The following is a 14,321-nucleotide window of genomic DNA, read 5'->3' on the forward strand; positions in this document are numbered from 1 at the left end:
AAAAAAAAAAAAAAAAAAAAAAAAAAAAAGTAAGCATGCATTCACATGTAGAGAGAGAACTGGGAAGAATATTCAGGTAGAAGAGAAAGAGTAAGAGCAAAGGTGGAGAGGGCGCCTGGGTGGCTCAGACGGTTAAGCGTCTGCCTTCGGCTCAGGTCATGATCCCAGGGTCCTGGGATCGAGTCCCGCATCGGGCTCCCTGCTCCTTGGGAGCCTGCTTCTCCCTCTGCTTCTCTCTCTGTCTCTCATGAATGAATAAATAAAATCTTTAAAAAAGAAAAAAGAGCAAAGGTGGAGAAGCAGAAATGTAGAGAGTATTCGGAGCGTGGAAATGTTGGCATTCTACCTGCAGGACCTGAGTGACCTATAAAAGGAAGACAAGTTAGAGTGAGGTTTTGTACATTAAGCTTTTGTAAATTGGAAATAATGCATATATTTACATGAATAATCTACCTCATGCTCTATTTTAGTTTAATTTTGCTATTTTGTTCCTTTTTATATGCTGTATCTCTTTCATACTGGCTGGCATAAAAACCAAGGAGGACTCTAGATTACAGCCTCTGGAATTTAATGAGAATGGAAGAAATTGATAACATTATTCCATTCTCGTTAAGACACTTTACTTCTAAGGGATTAATGTGGGGGGGGAGGCCATTTGGTATTCCTCTCGGATTGTTAGCCACCAAATGAGATATCAGGCTGCTAATGACTTTTACACTCTCTCTCAGATAGCCTGTACATCTCTGACCTTTCAAAGTTTGGTAACATAATTGGTTGGCCATGTTTTTCCTTTCCCTCAGGGTTAGTGAAACTCTCAAAGACAAGTGAGAGAAAGGGAAAGTTCAATATTTGTCCCAAGAAAGAAGCCAATCATAAAAGATCATGGATGGATCAGAATAGGACAAATCTATCACCACTGCTGAAAAAGCAAGAATTTTCTCAACTGACGGCAAGTCCATCTTCTAACTTGCAAAGCCTTGGAAACATGATCCATACATCACTTGACAGCTACCTATTAATGAATGATGTATTTCAGTAAAACATTAATTCGACGACTGAGAGAATGGAGGATATTGAATAATAACATCTTCTGATTACTGTTTCACTCAGGGTAATCATAGTCTCCTTTCTTCTCAATCATTTTGAAAAGTATTATAAACTTCATTCATATATGAAACACTCAATAACTCCTTTGTTGAGTAGGTACTATTTTTCTAATTTCTACAGAAAGAAGATTAATCTTTTTAGTTTGGCTCATGAGTCAGGATTTTATTAGAATATTAGGGGATGAGGTTCTGAAGAATAAATACCATTTTCCATGATTATATATACAGAAAGCAAAGAGATGGAACTTTACAGAGTCTTCCTCATTTAGGAGAAAAGGAGTGCCAGAGACAAAACTTTGTGCTTAAAACTACAAATGACCACTAAACCCATGATATCATTTGGAGCCAAGCACATGCATTAGGGGTTTGAGTTAGATGATTTTCAGGTACTTGAGACTGAACAGCATTAAGAAAGGAAAGAGGGGAATGTGATGGGTCATGCAATTCAACAAGCAAAATCCAGGTCCACCTAATGTGGCTCCTACAAAAAGCCCAAGTAAAAGTGAATGGAGCTGTCTAAGGCCTTCTTTCAGAAGGAAATGCAACCATCCCCCCTAGATGGCAATGTTTACTACTATTTAAATAGAAATTTGATCTTGTTTTAATATGGTCTTAAACTACTTAGGAATGTAGGTACCTGGAAAAACAGAGCCATCCATTCTGGGATGTTTTTATTGGAAAGTAAATTTTCTCCTTCAAATAAGACTTTCCTAATCCTTATGTATGGATCTGAGGTTCATTGGATGCTGGGGCAGATAGAAGGACTCTCTTTAACTCAGACATGTATTTCTTAAACTCTCATAGATTAGACTCTGGGACAATTGTATCAAGTTACATATGCATCTGTAGAAGATTGTATTTACCAAAGATGGCCCCCAAAACATCTCCCATCCCAGTCTCTTCTTACAGTGTAACTATGATACGCCCATCTAGTCACAGGGTCTGCAGTCCCTCACCTTAAACCTAAGCAAACTGTTGGAACTGCCTCGTAGGTCCCAGCCAACAGCTACACCCCTGACACATGAGTAAAGAAGTCTCCAGATGATTCCAGATCCCAGCCTTTGAGTCATTCCAGCTGAACCCCCAGACTTCATGGAAAAAAGACAAGCTGTCATCGCTGTATCCTATCCAAATTCCTGACCCACTGAATCAGGGAGCATGACAAAATGGCTGGTTCCCCCATTAAATATGGGGTGTTTTTTTTATTCAGCAATAGATAACTAGAACAATTTCAAATCTTAATCACAATCTTTCACATAGCCTTTCTATAAATATATATTAAACAACTACCATGGCCCGGGTACTGTGCTAGGCAGTGGGCTGAAGAATATCAAGAAGACAGATTCATTAGCTATCAGATGCAAAAGAAAAACAAGATAATTCCAAATGTTTGGACTTTTAGGATATTGCCTCTAGGATTCATGTATATAGTCTCCTTTTTACCCATTCTCTTCAATTGGCTAACTGCTGCTCATGAAGCAGGTTTCAGTGTAGATATCACTTCTTGGCAGGAAGCCAAGGCACCCTTCACGTAACCTCATGGTTCTCAGCTGGGTACAATTTTGCTTCTCCCCTCAGAGGACATCACACCATGTCTGAAGACATTTTGGATTGCCACAACCTAGGGGATCTAGTGGGTAGAAGCCAGGGATGTCTCTGAACATAATGTGCAGGACAACTCCCATAACAAAAAATTAACTGTCCCAAGTGTCACTAGGGCTGCTATGGAGAGACCCCAATTTAACCCACCATAGCACTTATCATACTGCATTTTATTTGCAGGGTTCATGCACCTGGACAACAGGAGCATGTCTTGATTTCCATTCCATGCTCCTTGTGTACCTGGTACTCATTAAATAGATGGTAAAAATGAAATGACTGGCTGAAAGAATAGATGACAATATTAATTATATACAAGCGAAGGAAGCAAAAGCAAGATCATAGAAACTTTATTGTTAATAAAATATTTTTTAGATTGTCTAGTTAAAATGTTTACAGTTTACAAAGTACTTTAAAACCACTGTCACGCATGATCCAACAACATAGCTTGACAACAGAATATAAAGTATTAATCCCATTTTTACAAGGAAGGCATCAATTCACAGAGGAGTTAAGAGGATGGCAAATGTAAATGACACAAAATAATCTAGCGTTGGAGGTTTCTTACAAAGCCCTTACTGATTTGTAACAAGATTTTAGGCACTTAGAAATAACTAGTTAGCTGTGGAGTGGACATTACACTATCTATTTTATACTGCCAAAGAAGAGGAATTTTAGCTTTGGGCAATCAAAACCCCATGAACAGTCAACTTCAGCTAACAAAGGCAACCAAGTGCCATTAAGGAAAAGAGAGTCATTGACTCTTGGTAGAGTTGGCCTAATAATACAGTGCAATTATGAAATAAGGTGTCACTTCACAATTCCCTTACAGGTAGCTCAAAGGCACCAGGGACACATCCTAGGTAACGATGAAAATACAGTGTTCCTTATTAAATCTCAAATCAGCCAGTTTCCCTACTGACGTGGAACACAGACTATATAGCAGGTAGATTTCCAAAGCAAATTTCCTGGATTTCAAAAAACTCTGCAACTTGTTAGCTATATTTCTTTGGGAAAATATCTTAACATTTATATATGTGCCTTAGTTTCCTCAACTGTAAAGTGAGGACAATAATTATAACCTATAATTCGTAGGATTGTTGAGACTGTGAAGCGTGTTCATACATATAAGACATTTGGAACAGTGCCTGAAATGGAGAAAATGCCCAATAATCTCCCTCCCTCCCCCCTCCCTCCATTCCCTCCTTCCTCCCTCCCTCCCTCTGTTCCCTCCTTCCTTCCTTCCTTCCCTCTCTCTCTTCTTCTCCTTCTTCTTCCTCTTTATCATCATCATCATGATTTCTGTATGCTTTCTCATGTAAAGCATTTTTCCTGGAGATAAATAAGCCACACCAATATGCTATATGTGTCTCATATAAATCAAATATCTATTTAAAAACATACATAACTCCTTTGACTAATGTAGTGAAAATTTATATTTCTTGGCTCCCTGTGATGAAGAAAAACAGCTATTTTGAGGTGCTGCTTAGGCATTTTCCATATGAAACTCTGCTCATATCGAGAGTCTGGACATTAAGATAAGGACCTAAACTTAAGATTCCCACCACAAATTCCCCCCTTTGCTTTTCCCAGGGCACCTTTTAAAATAACCACTTTGAGTTGAGTCCACAAAATGTTAGTGCCCAGCTGCCTTGTAAGTAATAGGTGCTTGCTGCCCTGCTCTCTACCTCCTGCTGGCTCATAACATTGGTTGGAAGACCGCCCTGCCCCCAGCTCACTGTGCCCTGTCCCCTGTCACATCCCCGCCTCATTTCTAGGATCAGTAAGTAATAAATTTTGTGACTAATACTTCCTTTGTGTGGGTGTACTGAAATTATGCCTTCAATCAAAAGGACCCCAGGGTTTTCACTTCCCTAAAGTGGGAGCTCAGGTGTCGAGAGAACTAGAACTACCTGCAGACCCCCCTATGGATGGTGAGTGCCTCTTCATTTAGCAGGTGATAATCCACATACTCTTAATCTATACACCAATTATGGGTCCCCCAACACACTGTCTAGCATCCTATTCAACTCAGCCTCTTTGGTAACAAACCAAATTCTTTGGGGGAATTTCCTCACTCACATGTTGTACAGTTTTGGTGAGACTGTGTATTAGGTGCTCTGTTCTCTTTTCAGCATGGGTGGGTACTGGTTCCAACTTTGACTATGGCCTCTCTCTCTCTCTAGGAACTCTGAATCTTGAAAAGAAAGATATAAATACCCAGAGACTAGAATATATTGATTATGGTGACAGCTATACGATGAAACTGTCAAATAAGTAATCCCTGCTACCTAAACTTTGAAAGACATCCTGGTACCTGGCTATATGAGCTTGCCAGGGTGCTGTTAAAAAATACTACAGAGTGGGTGGCTTAAGCAACAGAAATTTATTGTCTTATAGTTCTGGAGCCATAAGTCTGAGATCTAGCCTTTGGTATTGTCAGTAATGCTTGGCACTGTTTGGCTTATAGACCCAACATTGGGTCTTTGATGTTCTTCCTTGGGGATGGCTGTTTTCTTCACATGGTGTTCTTTCATAAGGATACCAATCATATTGGATTAGAAGCCCACCCTACTCCAGTATGACCTTGTCTTAATTTAATTAAACTGCATGGCCTTCTTTCCAAATAAGGTCACATTTTGAGGTGCTGGGTTTAGCACTTCAACATACAAATTTCAAGAGGATACAGTTCAACCCATTACACTGGCCTCTTCCAACCCATGGTCTATGACCGTCCCTGTTTATTCCGTGAGCTGCTTAATTTTCTTCCAATAAAATTATTTCCTTCTTAAGTTACCCAAAGTCCATTTCTGTTGCTTTCTATCAAAAAACTCTAACTATCCTAAGTCATATTGCAGATCAATTCAGTCCCAGTAAAATTGCTTTTTTTTTTTCTTGGTAGCTTATTGTTCAAAGTAAAACTGATACTTTTTTATACTACCTAAAATGATCTTCCACTGTGAGAGAAAAAGATACCATCAGGTAGCTTAAAATTACTGAGGCAATCCTGAAGAAATACATAACTAATTGTAACAAAAGAAGAAGTAAAAAATAGGGGCAAAACTAAATGAATACAATTTTTCATATTTCCGATTGAGAACAACTAGCCATGTTAATATTTAAAGAAGGAAATAACACTGGGAAACTGAGTATCTCATGGATTGTTGGTGGCATTCAAATTAGTGCAAACTTTCTGGAGGACAACATAATAGTATTTTATACAATCTTAAAATGTGTACCCTTCACCCTTGCAAATACATTTCTAGGAATCTATCCTACGATAGTGCTTGTGTATGTGGTCAAAGGTATTTATACAGAATGTTCTTAGTAGTTTTGCTAACAATGGTAAAATACTGTAAAAATACAAATATCCATCACATATTAAAAAGTTTAAAATTAGGTAGATTTATATGCCCTCCAAGTGAAAAAGTTGAAGAGTGTTCTGTGCAATGAACTTCTATTATTTTAAAATGAGAAAAAGTGTACAGGCATGTGTACCTATATATACGTATATTTAAATATATCCGGAGAGATAGGTAACAATAAGCCAAAACTGTTCATAGTTTCATTGAGAGAGTGGAACTTGTTACAGGAATGCAATGGAAATCTTCCATACTTGAATCTGTCTATTTCTGTTAATTGTTTTTACAAAGCAATACAATTTGTTAGTTGGGCCTAACAAATAGATCGGTATTGTTCATACCTGAAAATTGTAGAGAGCTCTTTTAGGAGAAATTCTCATTGCCTTGTCTTCCAGTCTTACCTATGTTATATTAATTACAATATTGTGTAGATGTAGACGAAGTAAAACCAGGCATTAACTCATTAGACTAAGTAAATTAAATGTAAAACTAAAAATAAGGTAAAATTTTGTCTGAATTGGAGTGAAAAACTGGTACTGGGACATCAGCATTGGGTTTAATAGCAAAGGGCAAACAATGAACTGTACCGCCCAGATTGCCCTTCCGGAAAGGACGTGCTGACCAACTGCGGGACCACAGGCTCCAGCTGTCACCTTCTTCAAGGTCTGCCTCTGCTGCAGCTTTCTGGCCAAGTCATGCGTCTCCTGGAGCAGCCTGCATCTGGAAACCGCCAGGTGGAACTATAAAGACCCTCCATTTCAGCTTAATGTAGGACAGCTCTCCAAGCAAGGCTCACCCCAGAGCTTCCTGCCAGGTTAGGCTGAGATTTTATTGGTCTGCCTCAGAGTTCAGTTCCTTATTCTACCCAGTCCTGTCCTTGCCTCCGTTCTTTCACAGATATTGATCTCAAATAAACATCTTGCACCTCAAGCTCTCTGATTCCAGAGAATCTGATCTGCAACACAGCAAAAACAGAGTCTATGCTTCTATATGTTTGTCCTGACAACACTAACGCCAGGAATGAATATTTAATGAACAGAACAAAACAGTATCGATAACCTCCAGCCTATATTTGCCCATCTTCAACTGGAGCCATGCGATAAAAGCAAGGGCAGCTTGTGTGCTTAAGAATACAATTCTTTTTATCCTCCTTCCATTCTTCAATAAGCTACGCAGCCGTACCTAGTAATTAAAAGCGCCAGCAGCTCATCTTCCCATTATGCAGAACAGAAAATCTTTAATGAAATATTAGATGAAAGAATATTCAGGGCAACCGAAAGCTCTGCAAAGCATAAACAATTGCTGGGTTAAAATATTGCACTAAACAGGCAGTTATTTCAATGAGGCATTGTACCAGCTACCAATTATTTCATAAAACATGGCACACAACATGGCCGATAATTCAGAAACACACCTCACAGGATAATTATTCAAGGCCGTTCAATAAATGTTTACTCCAAACTGGCAATTATTTCTTTAACAATGATGATACATTCGGAAGAAGTTTGCAAAACCTGTCATAAATAGATATGCTGAAGGAAACCTATGCCTCTACTAGAGTTTCAGATTCAAAGGCTTTTAAGAAGGTAAGCATAAATGAAATAAAAAAAATCTGTTTTTGCTAAACAAGCCATTTCCCCTGTATTTTTTCTTTTTTTTTTTCTTTAAAGATTTTATTTATTTATTTATTGGAGAGCGAGCGAGAGAGAAACAGCATGAGAGAGGAGAGGGTCAGAGGGAGAGGCAGGCTCCCCGCTGAGCTGGGAGCCCGATGTGGGACTCGATCCCAGGACCCTGGGATCATGACCTGAGCCGAAGGCAGTCGCTTAACCAGCTGAGCCACCCAGGCGCCCCTCCCCTGTATTTTTTCATCTCTTCAATTCATTTATTCACGAAATACGTGTCACCTACTTTATAACCTGCGCTGCTGGGACAAAGAAAAAGAATTCCTGTGCTCAAGGAGGAGCTTACAACACACAAAGGATGATGTGATGAGTGCTGCAAGGAAGGTGTGCCATTGCCCATCTCTCTCTCCAACTCATCCCCTACCATTCTTCCCTCCTCTCCAGCCACTCTGGGACTGTTTGCTTTTTCTCAGCTCTCCAAATCGGTCTCTAATTTAGGCCATTTGCCCCAGCTGTCTTCTCTGCCTAATAGCTGTGCTATCCAACGGGGTAGCCACTGGCCACATACGGCTACTGAGTCCTTGACGTGGGGTCACTCCAACTGAAATGTGCTGGAAGTGTTGAAATATTCACTAGATTTTGAAGACTTTGTACAAAAAAAAATTATATAAGATACTCCACCAGTAATTTGTTAATAAAATTATATGATAATGTTTTAGAAATACTGGCTTCCACAAAATACATTATTCAAATTGATTTTACCTGTTCCTTTGTTTTTAACGTGGCCACTAAAAAAAATTAAAACTACTTATATGCCTCGCATTATATTTCTATAGGACAGCTCTGGTCTAGAACATGCCGACCTATTCTCACTTTCTTCTTGGCATTCTGGTGTCAGCTCGCTGTCCTCTTCTCAAAGAGGTTTTCCCTGACTACCTTTCTAAAGAAGACACCCACTTTCACCTACTCAGTCACTCCCACATTACTGCATTTAATATTTTTTTTATTGTGGTAAGACACACATAACATGAAATCTATTCTGTTCACGTCTTGAAGCATAGCGTACAGTATTACAGGCATACCTAATTTAATTGTGCTTCACTTTATTGCACTTTGCCGATATTGCAATTTTTACAGATTGACGTTTTATGACAACCCTGCATCAAGTAAGGCACCATTTTTCCAACAGCATTTGCTCACTTCATCTCAGTGTCCCATTTTGGTAATTCTCACAATATTTCAAACTTTTTCAGTATTATTTTATTTGTTATGGTGATCTGTGATCAGTGATCTTTGATGTTACTGTTGTCATTGTCTTGGGGCTCCATAAACCACACCCATGCCAAATGGCAAACTTAACCAATAAATGTGTGCTCTGTTTCCCCAACCAGCTTTCTCTTCTTTTCCCTTCCCCTCAGGCCTCCCTATTCTGAGACACACAATATTGAAATTATTAGGCCAATTAATAACCCTATAATGGTCTCTAAGTATTTAAGTGAAAGGAAGAGTTGCACATCTCTCACTTGTAAATCAAAAGCTAGAAATGATTGAACTTGGTGAAGAAGGCATGTTAAAAGCCAAGACAGGCTGAAAACTAGGCCTTTTGTGCCAGGCAGTTAGCCAAGTTGTAAATGCAAAGGAAGAGTTTTTGAAGGAAAATAAAAGTGCTACTCCAGTGAGCACATGAATCATAAGAAAGCAAAATAGCTTGATTGCTGGTATGGAGAAAGCTTGAGTGGTCTGGATAGAAGATCAAAACAGGCAGAACATTCCCTTAAACCAAGGCCTAATTCAGGGCACAGCCCTAACTCTCTTTAGTTCTATGAAGGCTGAGGGAGATGAGGAAGCTGCCAAACAAAAGTTTGAAGCTAGCAAAGCTTGGTCTCTCAGATTTAAGGAAAGAAGACATCTCCAGGACATAAAAGTGCAAGGTGTTGCAGCAAGTGCTGATACAGAAGCTGCAGCAAATTATCCAGAAGATGTAGCTCAGATAATCCATGAACGTGGCTACACGAAACAACAGATTTTCAATGTAGACAAATATCCTTCTATTGGCAGAAGATGCCATCTAGGACTTTCACAGCTAAAGAGGAAAAGTGAATGCCTGGCTTCAAAGCTTCGAAGGACAGGCTGACTCTCTTGTTAAGGGCTAACACAGCTGTGACTTTCAGTTGAAGCCAGTGCTCATTTACCATTCTGAAAATCCTAGGGCTCTTAACAATTATGCTAAATCTATTCTGCCCGTGCTCCAAAAATGGAACAACAAAGCCTGGATGATAGCGTATCTGTTTACAACATGGTTAACTGAATCTTTTAAGCCCACTGTTTAGACACACTACTCAGTTTAAAAGATTCCTTTCAAAATATGACTGCTCATTGACAATGCACCTGGGCACTCAAGAGGTCTGATGGAGATGTCCAATGAGATTAATGTTTTCATGCCTGCTAACACAGCATCCATGCTGCAGCCCATGGATCAAGGAGTCATTTCGACTTTCAAGTCTTATTATTTAAGAAATACATTTTGTAAAGCTATAGCTGCTTTAGACAGTGGTTCCTCTGATGGATCTGGGCGAAGTAAACTGAAAACATTCTGAAAAGGATTCAGTATTCTAGATGCCATTAAGAACATCTGTGAGGCATGGGAAGAGGTCAAAATATCAACATGAACAGGAAGTTCCTTCTGTTTAGAAGTTTATTCCAATCTTCATGGACAACTTTGAGGGGTTTTAGACTTCAGTGGTGGAAGTAACTGGAGATGTGGTAGAAATAGCAAAAGAATTAGAATTAAAAGTGGAGCCTGAAGATGTGACTGAATTGCTACAATCTCATGACAAAACTTGAATGGATAAGAAGTTGCTTCTTATGGACAAGCAAAGAAAGTGGTTTCTTGAGATGGAAACTACTCCTGGGGAAAATGTTGTGAAGAGCGTTGAAATGACAACAAAGAATTTAGAATACTACATAAACTTGGTTGATAAAGCAGAAACAGGGGTAGATAGGGTTGACTCCAATTTTGAAAGAAGTTTTGTGGGTAAGATGCTATCAAACAACATCACATGCTATGGAGAAATCATTCCTGAAAGGAAGTCAATCGATGCAGCAAACTTCCCTGTTCTTATTTTAAGAAGTTGCCATAGCCACCCTACCCTTCAGCAACCACCACCCTGATCAGTCAGCAGCCCTCAACATCAAGGCAAGACTCTCCACCAAAGATTACAACTGGCTAAAAGTTCAGATCATGATTAGCACTTTTTAGCAATAAAGTATTTTTTAATTAAGGCATGTTCATTGTTTTTTAGACATAATGCTATTGCACACTTTATAGATTATAGTATAAACTTAACTTCTATATGCATTGGAAAACCAACCTTACCACTTCTATGTTTCAGGCACTGTGCTAGTTGCAGAGAGATACAGAAGTGAATAAGGTTAACCTGGCTCTCACTATTAAGCAGCTTACAACCTAGATGGGAAGACCAATGGCTATGTAATTACATAAAAAATTACTTAATTATAATTTTGATGAGTGCTAGGGTCAGCAATGTGTCTAAGGAGTCAGAAAACGTTTGCATGGGTAAGCAAGATTTATGCTAAGACATGACGGATGAGGGAGTTAGCCTGAACAAAGCCCTAGAGAGACGGGGACAAAGAGGAATTCAGAGAAACCCAAGTAACTCAGTTCTGCTGCAGCATAAATTATGTATGTGAAACAGAGTGGCTAGCAGAAATGTAGGTAATTTTATAGACAGCATAATTTAAGCTATATAAATATATGTTGTTGTAGAATAAATAATTCAACAATGACCTTAAACTTTGAAGTCAATGCCACATGACACCAAGCCAAACGTGGAAGTTAGGAGTACCAGATTGAAATGAACACTGACTATCTTTAAGTGGAATTTTAATCACCTTAAAAATCTGATCAAATAATCAAATTTATTTTTTAAAGTTCAGAAAATATCACTAAAAGGAAGTTAACGTTATTCCTGTTCCCACTTTCCAAAGATAAGTACCAGTAAGATTTTGGTTCACATACCTTGACTATTTTTTCTATATGTATATACACATAGATTTTACAAAATGGCTGAATATAAATGACCATTCTCATGTACTTACGGGTACCTCTAAAAAAAGAAGGACCAAGACTCTAGAAGACTTGTAACTAACTCTCATTTTTCTAGGAACATAAATAAAGAAATTTTAGAATCTGTTTTTTAAGAATTAAATTCTCCCCTAAAATTTAGAAAGTAAAATTAGTAGTTTTCACCACATTCCCACAAAACCAGTAGTGTTACAGAAAGTTCTTTGATTTAAAATCAAGGAAAGGGGCGCCTGGGTGGCTCAGTTGGTTAAGCGACTGCCTTCGGCTCAGGTCATGATCCTGGAGTCCCAGGATCGAGTCCCGCATCGGGCTCCCTGCTCAGCAGGGAGTCTGCTTCTCCCTCTGACCCTCCCCCCTCTCATGCTCTCTCTATCTCATTCTCTCTCTCAAATAAATAAATAAAATCTTTAAAAAAATAAAAAAATAAAATCAAGGAAAGATGCTATTCCTCCTTGCAGATATATGGCCAGACACTTACTATGAAGTCTTACTATAAATATTTAAACATAAGCCACCAATGCCCCTAGTAAAATATATGAACCAAATATATCTACGGGATGCAGTACCTAAGCTGATTATCATGTGCTTATTCCCTTACCTAATCAAGACTGGTTTGTAATTCAAAACAAATGTCACAATCTTTAGAGCAAAGGAAAATTAATGAGCATGAATAGTCTATAACTCTAACTTAAAAAAATTTTAAACCAGGCCAATCAAACCATTCTCAATCAAATCACAATCTCCTAAAAATTGAACACTTTGGGAACCAAAATAATAAAGTTCTTGATAATTTGCTATATTTTATTCTACTCAAGTATGTCAAAAAAAAAAAAAAAAAAAAACCAACCACAGTTTATAACCCCCGACTTTCTTTCCCTATTAACTATAACATTTCTCAGTCTGGCAACTATAGTAGATTAAAAGCCCCCATTTTTCACCCATCCCTGTATTCATACACTTTGCCATGTAACTTTGCAGTACTCTTCTATTCTGGATGGGATGCTCTGCTTCACCCCTTGACACTGGCTCAGTCATGTCAACAAGCAAATGTGAAGCCAGTAGAGGCTTGGAAAAGTGCTTTATAGATTATAGTATAAACTTAACTTCATGTTTTAGTTTGTTCTGTTGATTCTCGTGATTGCCACAAACACATGCTTGAGCTAGCTTGCTCCACTCATTCCAGCCAAGACTATCCTAGATTAGCCAATAACCAGATGATGCCCAGGTGGGCAAGTGAGCCCAACCCAACCTTAAAGAACTGCCAAGCCAATTCCAGACTGAACTGCCAACCTCCAGACTTGTAAGCAAAATAAAAAATGATTAAATTGTTTTAAACCACAGATCTTTGGAGAGATGATGCAAAACACAGCATTACTGAGACAATAGACAATTGACAGACACAGCAATCATACGGTAACAAATATCTTCCCTAGTAGCATTATCTTCACTTCTCAAAATAAGTCAGAGTACATTAAAGAAGGCAATAACTAACTAAATAAATAAGAATTTCCTTCTCTTTTTTTTTTCTAATTAAATTTTCTACAAAGAAATACCTTGGTCATAGATTACAATTCCCCACAGTAAAGCCTTTGTAATTGTTACAAGTCATAGTATTTTGATCATTTCCAAACTTCCATAGTGAGTGTACAGGAAGAGAAAAAGAGCTTATTACTCCTTTCAGACTGGTAAAGTTACTTTTAACAATTACTGCTCTTCCCAGTTGGTTTTCTTTAAAATTAAAAACAACACTTCTGGTCATCAGTGTGAAGTTAGAATTATCCAGATACATGCAATGGAGAGATGTTTGGAACAACAAATTTAACAAATTTCAATAAAGACATTCTAAAAAGTATTATACCATTATGGCACCATTACAATCTATGGGAACAGTAAAGAACCTAAGTAGAATCAGCAGTATGGAGGCTCTAACAAGATGAAGTTTATCAGGAATAAAGGTCATATTTTGTGCTTGGGATTAATTAATCACCTATACTTATAAAGTATGGTGTGGGAGAGATGTAACTTAGCACACCAATTACTTAAAATTCAATTATAGTTAACAACACAAAAAGCATGGGGGAGTAGATGAAATTAAGTTGAACTGAGTTTCCAGCATTGCCTGAGAAAAGGAGAGCACTCATTTATAATTGACAACAATAAGTCAAAATGCATGTTGTAATATAGCCACTAAATGTAAGTAAAAAATGTGTAACTAGGGCGCCTGGGTGGTTCAGTCAGTTAAGTGGCTGCTCCTCGGCTCAGGTCACGATCCAGCATCCTGGGACTGAGCCCCACATCAGGCTCCCTGCTCAGCTGAGGGCCTGCTTCTTCCTCTCCCTCTGCCTGCCTGCCTACTTGTGCTCTCTCTCTATCTCTCTGTCAAATAAATAAACAAAATCTTAAAAAAAAAATTTTTTTAATTAAAAAATATGTAACTAATAAGCTAATAAAGGGAAAATATGGAATTAAAACATCTGGTTAGTCCACAAGAAGGCAAAAGTGGAAAGAAAAATAAAGTAGGTGA

This window comes from Neomonachus schauinslandi, chromosome 11 (assembly GCF_002201575.2).
Source record: "Neomonachus schauinslandi chromosome 11, ASM220157v2, whole genome shotgun sequence".
In the NCBI taxonomy this organism is placed as follows: Eukaryota; Metazoa; Chordata; class Mammalia; order Carnivora; family Phocidae; genus Neomonachus; species Neomonachus schauinslandi.